We start from the raw sequence: 13,866 nt of genomic DNA on the forward strand, positions 1-13,866 counted from the left end.
AGTTGTCCCATGTTGGAACTCAATTCTCCTAGGGAGGTGTTTACTTGCTCCCAATAGTCTTGTGGAGGAAAGTGCATCCCTTGAGGTATCTCAGGGATCTCATGATGAGAGGGGTCTCTTGTTTGCTCCATCCTTTTCTTAGTAATGGGCTTGTCCTCATCAATGGGAATATCTCCTTCTATGTCAACTCCAACTGAATAACAGAGGTGACAAATGAGATGAGGAAAGGCTAGCCTTGCCAAGGTGGAAGACTTGTCCGCCACTTTATAGAGTTCTTGGGCTATAACCTCATGAACTTCCACTTCTTCTCTAATCATGATGCTATGAATCATGATGGCCCGGTCTAGAGTAACTTCGGTCCGGTTGCTAGTGGGAATGATTGAGCGTTGGATAAACTCCAACCATCCTCTAGCCATGGGCTTGAGGTCATGCCTTCTCAATTGAACCGGCTTGCCTCTTGAATCTCTCTTCCATTGTGCGCCCTCTTCACATATGACTGTGAGGACTTGGTCCAACCTTTAATCAAAGTTGACCCTTCTAGTGTAAGGATGTTCATCTCCTTGCATCATGGGCAAGTTGAATGCTAACCTTACATTTTCCGGACTAAAATCCAAGTATTTCCCCCGAACCATTGTAAGATAATTCTTTGGATCCGGGTTCACACTTTGATCATGGTTCTTGGTGATCCATGCATTGGCATAGAACTCTTGAACCATCAAGATTCCGACTTATTGAATGGGGTTGGTAAGCACTTCCCAACCTCTTCTTCGGATCTCATGGCGGATCTCCGGATATTCACCCTTTTTGAGTGAAAAGGGGACCTCGGGGATCACCTTCTTCAAGGCCACAACTTCATAAAAGTGGTCTTGATGCACCCTTGAGATGAATCTATCCATCTCCCATGACTCGGAAGTGGAAGCTTTTGCCTTCCCTTTCCTCTTTCTAGAGGTTTCTCCGGCCTTGGATGCCATAAATGGTTATGGAAAAACGAAAAAGCAACGCTTTTACCACACCAAACTTAAAAGGCTTGCTCGTCCTCGAGCAAAAGAAGAAAGAAGAGAGTAGAAGAAGAAGAAATGAGGAAGAAGGAGATGGCTTATGGGTTCGGCCAAGGAGGGGGGAAAGTGATGTTTAGGTTGTGTGAAAATGAAGGGGTGAAGAAGGGTTTATATAGGAGAGGGGGAGATGGGGTTCAGCCATTATGGGTGGGTTTGGGAGGGAAAGTGGTTTGAATTTGAAGGGTGAGGTTGGTGGGGTTTTATGAAGGATGGATGTGAGTGGTGAAGAGAAAGATGGGATTTGATAGGTGAGGGGTTTTTGGGGAAGAGGTAATGAGGTGATTGGTGAATGGGGGAAGAAGAGAGAGAGTGGTGGTGGGGTAGGTGGGGATCCTATGGGGTCCACAGATCCTGTGGTGTAAAGGAAAAGTCATCCCTGCACCAAATGTTGCTCAAAATCACGTTTTGAGCCATTTCTGGCGTTAAACGCCGGGCTGGTGCCCATTCCTGGCGTTTAACGCCAGGTTCTTGCCCTTTTCTGGGGTTTAACGCCAGTCTGGTGCCCCTTTCTGGCGTTAAACGCCCAGAATGGTGCCAGACTGGGCGTTAAACGCCCAACTGCTAACCTCACTGGCGTTTAAACGCCAGTGAATTCTTCCTCCAGGGTGTGCTGTTTTTCTTCCTGTTTTTCATTCTGTTTTTGCTTTTTCAATGGATTTTGTGACTTCTTATGATCATCAACCTACAAAATAAAATAAAATAACAAAGGAAAATATATAAAATATAACATTGGGTTGCCTCCCAACAAGCGCTTCTTTAATGTCAGTAGCTTGACAGAGGGCTCTCATGGAGCCTCACAGATACTCAGAGCAATGTTGGAACCTCCCAACACCAAACTTAGAGTTTGAATGTGGGGGTTCAACACCAAACTTAGAGTTTGGTTGTGGCCTCCCAACACCAAACTTAGAGTTTGACTGTGGGGGCTCTGTTTGTCTCTGATTTGAGAGAAGCTCTTCATGCTTCTTCTTCATTGTGACAGAGGGATATCCTTGAGCCTTAAACACCAAGGATTTTTCATTCACTTGAATGATCCGTTTGCCTCCATCAACATCAATCACAGCCTTTGCTGTGGCTAGGAAGGGTCTACCAAGGATGATGGATTCATCCATGCACTTCCCAGTCTCTAGGACTATGAAATCAGTAGGGATGTAATGGTCTTCAACTTTTACCAAAACATTCTCTACAAGTCCATGAGCTTGTTTTCTTGAGTTGTCTGCCATCTCTAGTGAGATTCTTGCAGCTTGTACCTCAAAGATCCCTAGCTTCTCCATTACAGAGAGAGGCATGAGGTTCACACTTGACCCTAAGTCACACAGAGCCTTCTTGAAGGTCATGGTGCCTATGGTACAAGGTATTGAAAACTTCCCAGGATCTTGTCTCTTTTGAGGTAATTTCTGCCTAGACAAGTCATCCAGTTCTTTGGTGAGCAAAGGAGGTTCATCCTCCCAAGTCTCATTTCCAAATAACTTGTCATTTAGCTTCATGATTGCTCCAAGGTATTTAGCAACTTGCTCTTCAGTGACATACTCATCCTCTTCAGAGGAAGAATACTCATCAGAGCTCATGAAAGGCAGAAGTAAGTCCAATGGAATCTCTATGGTCTCATTTTGAGCCTCAGATTCCCATGATTCCTCATTGGGGAACTCAGAGGAGGTTGGTGCACGCCCATTGAGGTCTTCCTCAGTGGCGTCCTCTTCCTCTCTTTCCTCTCCAGATTCGGCCATGGTTATGGCTTTGCACTCTCCTTTTGGATTTTCTTCTGTATTACTTGGGAGAGTACTAGGAGGGAGTTCAGTAACTTTCTTGCTCAGCTGTCCCACTTGTGCTTCCAAATTCCTAATGGAAGACCTTGTTTCAGTCATGAAACTTTGAGTGGTTTTGATTAGATCAGAGACCATGGTTGCTAAGTCAGAGGGGTTCTGCTTAGAATTCTCTGTCTGTTGCTGAGAAGATGATGGAAAAGGCTTGCCATTGCTAAACCTGTTTCTTCCACCATTGTTGTTGTTGAAGCCTTGTTGAGGTCTCTCTTGATTCTTCCATGAGAAATTTGGGTGATTTCTCCATGAAGAATTATAGGTGTTTCCATAGGGTTCTCCTAGGTAATTCACCTCTTCCATTGAAGGGTTCTCAGGATCATAAGCTTCTTCCTCAGATGAAGCATCCTTAGTACTGCCAGGTGCATTTTGCATTCCAGACAGACTTTGAGAAATCAAATTGACTTGTTGAGTCAATATCTTATTCTGAGCCAGTATGGCATTCAGAGCATCAATCTCAAGAACTCCTTTCTTCTGACTTGCCCCATTGTTCACAGGATTCCTTTCAGAAGTGTACATGAATTGGTTATTTGCAACCATCTCAATTAGTTCCTGAGCCTCTGTAGGCGTCTTCTTCAGATGAAGAGATCCTCCAGCAGAGCTATCCAAAGACATCTTGGATAGTTCAGAGAGACCATCATAGAAAATACCTATGATGCTCCATTCAGAAAGCATGTCTGAGGGACATTTTCTGATTAATTGTTTGTATCTTTCCCAAGCTTCATAGAGGGATTCTCCATCCTTCTGTCTGAAGGTTTGGACTTCCACTCTAAGCTTACTCTATTTTTGAGGTGGAAAGAACTTTGCCAAGAAGGCATTGACTAGCTTTTCCCAAGAGTCCAGGCTATCTTTAGGTTGTGAGTCCAACCATATTCTAGCTCTGTCTCTTACAGCAAAAGGGAATAGCATCAGTCTGTAGACCTCAGGGTCAACCCCATTAGTCTTGACTGTGTCACAGATTTGCAAGAACTCAGCTAAAAACTGATGAGGATCTTCCATTGGAAGTCCATGGAACTTGCAATTCTGTTGCATTAGAGAAACTAATTGAGGCTTAAGCTCAAAGTTGTTTGCTCCAATGGCAGGGATAGAGATGCTTCTCCCATAGAAATTGGGAGTAGGTGCAGTAAAGTCACCCAGCACCTTCCTTGCATTGTTGGCATTGGTGTTGTTTTCGGCTGCCATGGGTTCTTCTTCTTTGAAGAATTCGGTTAGGTCCTCTACAGAGAGTTGTGCCTTAGCTTCTCTTAGCTTTCGCTTCAAGGTCCTTTCAGGTTCAGGGTCAGCTTCAACAAGAATGCCTTTGTCTCTGCTCCTGCTCATATGAAAGAGAAGAGAACAAAAAAATGTGGAATCCTCTATGTCACAGTTATAGAGATTCCTTGAGGTGTCAGAGGAAAAGAAAAATAGAAGAAGGAGGTAGAAGAATTCGAACTTGATTAGACAGAGTTCGAATTGTGCATTAAGAAGGAGTAGTACTCCATAAATAGAAGGATGTGGGAGGAAGGGAAGAGAATTTTCGAAAATTAATTAAAAAGATGTCAAAAACATTTTGAAAAATTGATTGATAATTTTCGAAAATTCAAAGTGGAAAAGAAATCAAGTGATTTTTGAAAAAGATTTTGAAATTAGAAGTTAAAAAGATTTGATTGAAAATTTATTTTGAAAAAGATGTGATTAAAAAGATATGATTGAAAAGATTTGATTTGAAAACAATTTTAAAAGATATGTTTTGAAAACAATTTTTAAAAGATTTGAGTTTAAAAATTAATGACTTGCCTAACAAGAAAAGATATGATTCAAACATTAAACCTCTCTCAACAGAAAAGGCAACAAACTTGAGATGTTCAATCAAATCATTAATTGTTAGTAAGTATCTTTGAAAAAGGAAAGAAATTGATTTTGAAAACATTTGATTGAAAAGATATGATTTGAAAAAGATTTGATTTTGAAAAACTTTGAAAACTTGAAAAAAATTGATTTGAAAAACAAAATCTTCCCCCTTGTGCCATCCTGGCGTTAAACGCCCAGAATGGTATCCATTCTGGCGTTTAACGCCCAAAATGCTACCTTTTTGGGCGTTAAACGCCCAACCAGGTACCCTGGCTGGCGTTTAAACGCCAGTCTGTCCTTCTTCACTGGGCGTTTTGTACGCCCAGCTTTTTCTGTATAATTCCTCTGCAGTATGTTCTGAATCTTCAATTCTTTGTATTATTGACTTGAAAAGACACAAATTAAAAATATTTTTGGATTTTTTTTAATAATCAAAATGCAACAAGAATCAAATAACAATGCATGCAAGACACCAAACTTAGCAGTTTGTATACTACTGACACTATATGAGACACATAAACACTCAAGTCAAAAGAATTCAAAGATCAGAGTAAGAAATCATCAAGAATTACTTGAAGATCCTTAAGACACATGAATGAATGTATGCAATTGACACCAAACTTAAGATGAGACACTAGACTCAAGCAAGAAACATCAAATATTTTTGGTTTTTATGATTTTGTGAATTTTTTTGTGCTTTTCGAAAATTAAGTGGAAAAAGATATCAAAATTCTTAATGAGAATTCCAGGAATCAGTGCAATGCTAGTCTAAGACTCCGGTCCAGGAATTAGACATGGCTTCACAGCCAGCCAAGCTTTCAAAGAAAGCTTCGGTCCAAAACACTAGACATGGCCAAAGGCCAGCCAAGCCTTAGCAGATCACTGCTCCAAAAGCAAGATTGATAAAAAATCAACAAGCTTCTGTGATGATAAGTTGAAACCTCGGTCCAATGAGATTAGACATGGCTTCTCAGCCAGCCAGATTTCAACAAGTCATCATGAAACTCTAGAATTCATCTTCAAGAATTTCGAAAAAAATAAATACCTAATCTAAGCAACAAGATGAACCGTCAGTTGTCCATACACAAACAATCCCTGGCAACGGCGCCAAAAACTTGGTGTTGTTGCCGGATCAAAACTTGGCACTGTTATTGCAGGGAACAAATGCGAAACTATAGTTAGGACATTTAATTCCCCGGCAACGGCGCCAAAAACTTGGTGCACGAAATTGTGATCAATACTTTTTAATACACGAAATAATCCCTAGTAATGGCTCCAAAGACTTGGTGCTCAATACCATGGCATAAACACAACTTCGCACAACTAACCAGCAAGTGCACTGGGTCGTCCAAGTAATACCTTACATGAGTAAGGGTCGATCCCACGGAGATTGTTGCTATGAAGCAAGCTATGGTCACCTTGTAAATCTCAGTCAGGCAAACTCAAATGGGTGTAGATGATGAATAAAGCATAAAGATAAAGATAGAGATACTTATGTATATCATTGGTGAGAGCTTCAGATAAGCGAATGAAGATGCCTTCCCTTCTGTCTCTCTGCTTTCCTACAGTCTTCATCCAATCCTTCTTACTCCTTTCCATGGCAAGCTTGTGTAGGGTTTCACCGTTGTCAATGGCTACCTCACATCCTCTCAGTGAAAACGATTGCATATGCTCTGTCACAGCACGCGGAATTCAGCTGTCGGTTCTCGGTCAGGCCGGAATAGAATCCATCGATTCTTTTGCGTCTGTCACTAACGCCCCGCCTGCTAGGAGTTTGAAGCACGTCACAGTCATTCAATCATTGAATCCTACTCAGAATACCACAGACAAGATTAGACCTTCCGGATTCTCTTGAATGCCGCCATCAGTTCTTGCCTATACCACGAAGATTCCGATTAAAGAATCCAAGAGATATTCACTAGAGCCTTGGTTGCTTGTAGAACAAAAGTGGTTGTCAGTCACCTTGTTCATAGGTGAGAATGATGATGAGTGTCACGGATCATCACATTCATCAAGTTGAAGAACAAGTGATATCTTGGACAAAGAACAAGCGGAATTGAATAGAAGAACAATAGTAATTGCATTAATACTCGAGGTACAGCAGAGCTCCACACCTTAATCTATGGTGTGTAGAAACTCCACCGTTGAAAATACATAAGAATAAGGTCTAGGCATGGCCGAATGGCCAGCCTCCCAAATGATCTAAGATCCCAAGATGATCAAAGGATCTAAAATTAATCCAAAGATGAAAATACAATAGTAAAAGGTCCTACTTATAGAAAACTAGTAGCCTAAGGTGTACAAAGATGAGTAAATGACATAAAAATCCACTTCTGGGCCCACTTGGTGTGTGCTTGGGCTGAGCAATGAAGCATTTTTCGTGTAGAGACTCCTCTTGGAGTTAAACGCCAGCTTTTATGCCAGTTTGGGCGTTTAACTCCCATTTAGGTGCCAGTTCCGGCGTTTAACGCTGGAATTTCTTGAGGTGACTTTGAACGCCGGTTTGGGCTATCAAATCTTGGGCAAAGTATGGACTATCATATATTGCTGGAAAGCCCAGGATGTCTACTTTCCAACGCCGTTGAGAGCGTGCCAATTGGGCTTCTGTAGCTCCAGAAAATCCACTTCGAGTGCAGGGAGGTCAGAATCCAACAGCATCTGCAGTCCTTTTGAGTGTCTGGATCAGCTTTTTGCTCAGATCCCTCAATTTCAGCCAGAAAATACCTGAAATCACAGAAAAACACACAAACTCATAGTAAAGTCCAGAAAAGTGAATTTTAGCTAAAAACTAATAAAAATATACTAAGAACTCAACTAAAACTACTAAAAACATACTAAAAACAATGCCAAAAAGTGTACAAATTATCCGCTCATCAGTACTCCCAAGAATAAATTCGGACCACCATCCTCTGCTTGCTAGAACCTGCCCAAACAGAATTGACACTAGAATCAAGCCTTTCAGGTATGAAGCTATGTGGGAGGCACACCCAGAATTCAAGAATTATGTCAAAGCCTCTTGGAAAAGAGATGTAAATATACCCCAAGCTTTAGAGGCCCTTGCTAATGACTTGAAAAAATGGAATCGAGAAGTTTTTGGAGATCTTTTTAGGAAAAAAAAAATACTATTCTAAGAAGACTGAATGGCATACAAAAGGCTCATGATTATGGGAAGAATAAATTCCTCGATAAGCTTGAGAAAGAACTGACCCAAGAAATGGAGAACATACTTGACCAAGAAGAGATCTTTTGGTTACAAAAGTCAAGACAGCAGTGGATAACAGAAGGGGATAGAAACACAAAATATTATCATGTAAAAACCATCACAAGAAGAAGGAAAAATCAAATTATCAAGTTAAAAAATGAAGATGGTAGTTGGTGTGAGGATCAAGAGAAACTAAAAGAGAAGGTGGTGATGTTCTTCAAGAAGTTGTACTACCAAGACAAGTATGGCAACCAAGATCTAGTGACCAGTGTCTCCTACCCTCCTTATAAAGGCCCATCAGAAGCAACACTCAATGCAGTGCCAACACAAAAAAAATAAAAAGTGCACTGTTTAACATTGGCTCTCTCAAAGCCCCAGGAGAGGATGGCTTTCCGGCTCGTTTCTTCAAAGACAACTGGTACATAATGAATGATTCAGTGTGTGAGTACATTAAAAGACTTTGGCAGAATCCAGAGTACATCAAAGAGATAAATCAAACTTTGCTTGTACTAACTCCAAAAATAAGAAATCCCGAAACCATCTCCCAATTCCGTCCAATAGCATTATGCAATGTTGTATATAAATGCTTGTCTAAGATTCTTGTTGCCCGTATCAAACCAATCTTGGCAGATAGGATATCCCCAAACCAATCAAGCTTTATTGCGGGAAGGACCATACATGACAATATAGTAATTGCCAAGGAGATTATCCACGACATGAGAAGAATGAAAGGTAGGAAAAAGTATATGGCAATCAAAATTGACTTTGAAAAAGCATATGACCGCCTAAGTTGGGGATTCATTAATAACTGCTTACAAGAGTTTGGCATCCCTGAGCACATGAAGAGCATCATAATGGAGTGTGTAACAACAGTAGAGTTCAAACTTATTTGGAATGGTTGCAAAATCCAAGCTTTTAATCCCAATCGTGGCCTACGTCAAGGGGACCCAATCTCTCCGTACCTATTTGTGATTGTGGTTGATAAATTATCTCAACTAATAGAGGAACGAGTAGGAGGTGGTTCTTGGAGACCTTTTGTAATTGGGAGACAGGGACCTCATATCTCTCATTTGTTATTTGCTGACGACCTTCTTCTGTTTGCTGAAGCATCAATAGATCAAATTGATAACATAATGAAGGTGTTGGAGGAATTTGGTGCAGCATCGGGATTAAAAGTAAATGCAGCAAAAACATCGATTTACTTCTCCAAAAATGTGGGAGTAGATGAGATTAACTAGATAACTAATAGAAGCGGCTTTGATCGAACAAACCAATTGGGAAGATACTTAGGTGCTATGTTTACAAATGATAGAAAAAGAAAAGATAATTACAGAAATGTGGTGGAAAGAATTACAAGCAAAATGAAAGGATGGAAAACAAACTGCCTTTCCTTGGCGGGAAGAATCACACTAGCCCAAACGACTATCAGTCCATCAATTAACTTTGACATAATGTACTCAATGATTCCTAAAGGGATATGTAACAAAATTGAAAAAATGCAAAGGAGCTTTATTTGGGGTGAAGAAGAAAATAAGAGAAGAATACATGCTGTCAATTGGAATACTATTTACAAACCAAAAGAAGCTGGCGGATTGGGTTTACAGAATTTAGCAAAAATGAATGAGGCCTTCCTAATGAAGCTAATGTGGAGATTGATACATGAGAAGGAAGCATTGTGGGCAAGGGTCATTTATGCTAAGTATGGAAGGAATAGAAATATTCTACAAGAGATGCATAAGACAAGTGCAGACTCCCTCCTCAGGAAGGCTTTAGCTAATATCAGAGAAACATTTGCCAAACATACTTTAATAGCGGTGGAGATGGTAGATCAACTATGTTGTGGTTGGATAGATGGGTGAAAGATGCTCCCCCTTTGATTCAACTAGTAAACAACAATATTGAGAGCATAAACATTGAAATGAAGGTCAATGAAGGGGTACTTGACGATGGAAATTGGAATATTCAACTATTCAAGAGGTACCTCCCAGAAGACATCGTCGAACGCATTCGTGCTCTTGTTCCAGCAAATGAGAATTTGGGGGCGGACACCTTTAGATGGGGATTGAGTCATGATGGCATGTTCACAGTCTCTTCTGCATATAAAGCAATAGCAGATCAAGGGACGGAAGCAAATCAATTATGGAATATCCTATGGAAGTGGCAGGGGCCTCAGTGCATCAAAGTGTTCTTTTGGAAGGTTGCTTACCGAAAATTGATGACATCAGAGCACAGAAACAAAATATTTGGAATGAACCCCAATTGTTACAAATGTTCTGGAACAGTGGAAACAATCTCACATGTTATGAGAGAATGCCCTCTAGCTTCGAGAATATGGGCTAACACTGTCCATCCCAATCACCTTAACAACTTCTTTAGAGTTCCCTTTAATGTTTGGATTCATTGGAACCTGTCCATGGATCTAGGCTTGTCCAAAAATGAGGAATGGATCTCCCAATTCTTAGTAACTTGCTGGTGGCTATGGTATTGGAGAAATAAGAAAATTTTCACACCCCTATTTCAAAGGCCATCAAACCCGACACAGGTAATCAAGAAACATGTAGAGCAAATTAAGGCGGCATTTGAGAAGAAAAGATTGCTGAAGGAAACACCAAAAAAGATAGAGGTTCATGTTGGCTGGAAGGAACCGCTACAAGGCTGGATTAAACTTAACACAGATGGAGCAGCAGATAAAAATCTTGGCATTGTGGGATGCAGTGGCTTATTGAGAAACCACTTAGGAAGATGGGTTGCAGGCTTTATGGTCAATATTGGAAAATGTACAGCATATATAGCTGAGTTATGGGGTATATATCATGGATTGAAGGTTGCTTGGGACATAGGGATTCGAAAGGTTATTATAGAATCAGATTCTAAATCTGCGGTAGAAATTCTGGTTCATAAAGAAAAAATAGAGGAACATCCTGAAGCTTTGGTGCGTAGCATAAGAGAGTTCATGAAAAGAGATTGGCAGATTAAGATCAAGCACACTTACAAGGAAGGAAACAGAGGGGCAGATTGGCTCACCAAGAAAAGTTTAGACATATACCCAAGGTTTGTGTTCATTGATCAACCCCAGGAGAGTTAAGAAGAATTCTTGATGAAGACATTAGGAGCACTATGTTGCCAAGGCTAATTTCTGGTTGTTAGTTTTTTTCTTTTTGTTGGGTGTAAAGCCCCTTTGTTTATCGAAAAAAAAGGCTCCATACGGTGATTACAAAAATGTTCACTCTCTCTCATGCCTTGGTAACCGAAAATCAGTTCAATTCAATTTATTTTCATTGAAAGATCCATACGTTATTCTATGCATTGGTTACGTTATTCTATGCATTAGTAACTGGAAGTAAGAATTCAATTGAGTTTAATTTCATTTATTGCTTTCAAAGTCTTTTTTCTCTTCTCTCCTCTCTCTTTACTTTCTGTCATATCATTAATCAGAAAAGAAGATGGAAGAAAGAAGAAGTTATCAGAAGAAAAAAAATAAAGTAATAGAGAAGTCTATGGAAGAAAGACTATAAAAAAAGTAGAAAGACTATGAATCAGAAAGATCTGAAGAAAGGCATGGCAAGATGAAGGCAAGATTTGAAGAAAAGTGTCATTTTTATTTTTGTTCATCAGAAAAGGAAGCTAGCAGTCGAGCTACACGTAGGAAGAAGCGTAAAAATAAAACTTGTAGTGTTTATTTGTTTGTTTGTTTGTTTGTTGCTCAATTTATTTATTATTTATTGATATTGGCGTTGTTCGAACGAATGAAGTGGGGACCTTTTTAAGATGGGTCATGGGGGATGAGCTGAATGCCAATGGGGGCATTTGCCATTTGGCGGATGCTCCCCTCAAGATGTCCCAAGTGTTTTTTTTTTTTAAAGATGCTGATGTGTGACATGGTAATTGGTATTATTTATATAATCGATTAATTTATTTTTAAATTTGGTTGACTCTGCCGGTTTACATAACCCGGACCGATTTTTTTTTTTTTTTTTACTTTCGAAATGACGTCGTTCATCAAAACCCTGGCCCTCACCCCTCACCCCTCACCGTCTCCTCCAGTCCTTCCTCATCGTCATTCTCTCACTAAAGCGTAGCTCTCTATCTCTGTCACCGTGGCTCATTGGCTCTCGCACAAGCTCTCTTCCTCTATTTACTCCGGTCTCTCTCACTGTCTCCGGTGTCGCACTCAAGCTCGTTGTTCCTCTCTGTGTTGTCAGTCGTCTCCGTCTCGCACTCAGTCGCGCTTGCACGCCTTTCCTGCTCTCGCTATCACCGCGGCAGAAGCAGCAGGTCCCGAGACTAGTTATTGTCATTGCTCCCTGTCTCATCACCGTCGCGCACTCAGTTGGCTCCTTTGTTGTGCTCGTCATCGCCGGCGACAGAAGCAGCAGGTCTCGGGGCTGATTGTTATTGTCGTCTTCTTGCTTCGACTCTCAAATTTATTTATACTATGGAGAACAGCTTGTTGATGAGCGGATAATTTGTACGCTTTTTGGCATTGTTTTTAGTATGTTTTTAGTATCTTTTAGTTAGTTTTTAGTATATTTTTATTAGTTTTTAATCAAAATTCACTTTTCTGGACTTTACTATGAGTTTGTGTGTTTTTCTGTGATTTCAGGTATTTTCTGACTGAAATTGAGGGATCTGAGCAAAAATCTGATCCAGAGACTCAAAAGGACTGCAGATGCTGTTGGATTCTGACCTCCCTGCACTCAAAGTGGATTTTCTGGAGCTACAGAAGCCCAATTGGCGCGCTCTCAACGGCATTGGAAAGTAGACATCCTGGGCTTTCCAGAAATATATAATAGTCCATACTTTGCCCAAGATTTGATGGCCCAAACCGGCGCTCAAAGTCACCTACAGAAATTCCAGCGTTAAACGCCGGAACTGGCATAAAATCTGGAGTTAAACGCCCAAACTGGCATGGAAGCTGGCGTTTAACTCCAGAAAAGGTCTCTACACGAAATTCCTTCATTGCTCAGCCCAAGCACACACCAAGTGGGCCCGGAAATGGATTTTTCTGTCATTTACTCATTTCTGTAAACCTTAGGATACTAGCTTTTACTACTTATAGGATCTTTTGACATTGTATCCGTACCTTATGACCTCATAACATTTTTACACGTTTCTTTCCACAGTATGAGCCTCTAAACCCCATGGTTGGGGGTGAGGAGCTCTGCTGTGTCTTGATGGATTAATGCAATTACTACTGTTTCTTATTCAATCATGCTTGCTTTCATTCCAAGATAATACTTGTTCTTAATCCGGATGAATGTGATGATCCGTGACAATCATCATCATTCTCAACTATGAACATGTGCCTGACAACCACCTCTGTTCTATCTTAGATTGAGTAGTTATCTCTTGGGTTCTTTAATCGGAATCTTCGTGGTATAGGCAGGGCCTGATGGCGGCATTCAAGAGAATCCGGAAGGTCTAAACCTTGTCTGTGGTATTCTGAGTAGGATTCAATGATTGAATGACTGTGACGTGCTTCAAACCTGTAACCTACTGGGCGTTAGTGACAGACGCAAAAGAGGGATTCTATTCCGGTAGGGGAGGGAACCAAACCGGTGATTGGCAGTACTGTGACAGAGTGCGTGCATTAGCTTTCACTGCGAGGATGGGAGGTAGCCATTGACAACGGTGAAACCCTACACGAGCTTGCCATGGAAGGAGACTTGCGTGTTTGATGAAGAAGACAGTAGGAAAGCAGAGATTCAGAAGATGGAGTATCTCCAAAACCCCAACCTATTCTCCATTACTGCAAAACAAGTAACCATTTCATGTTCTTTTGCTTTTCACAATCAATCCTGATAATTTCTGATCTCCTGACTAAGATTTACAAGATAACCATAGCTTGCTTCAAGCCGACAATCTCCGTGGGATCGACCCTTGCTCACGCAAGGTATTACTTGGACGACCCAGTGCACTTGCTGGTTAGTTGTGCGGGATTGCAAAAAGTGTTATTGCAATT

At 40.7% G+C, this 13,866-nt stretch overlaps 1 non-coding gene across 1 annotated transcript; it reads left to right on the plus strand.

Moving 5' to 3' along the window:
- Positions 1-3,541: 3,541 nt before the first annotated feature.
- Positions 3,542-3,649, plus strand: LOC130952414 (small nucleolar RNA R71). Its single transcript, XR_009074594.1, has one exon. It is a non-coding gene; the product is annotated as a small nucleolar RNA R71 (small nucleolar RNA).
- The last annotated feature ends 10,217 nt before the right edge of the window (positions 3,650-13,866 follow it).

This window comes from Arachis stenosperma, chromosome 9, assembly GCF_014773155.1.
Source record: "Arachis stenosperma cultivar V10309 chromosome 9, arast.V10309.gnm1.PFL2, whole genome shotgun sequence".
In the NCBI taxonomy this organism is placed as follows: Eukaryota; Viridiplantae; Streptophyta; class Magnoliopsida; order Fabales; family Fabaceae; genus Arachis; species Arachis stenosperma.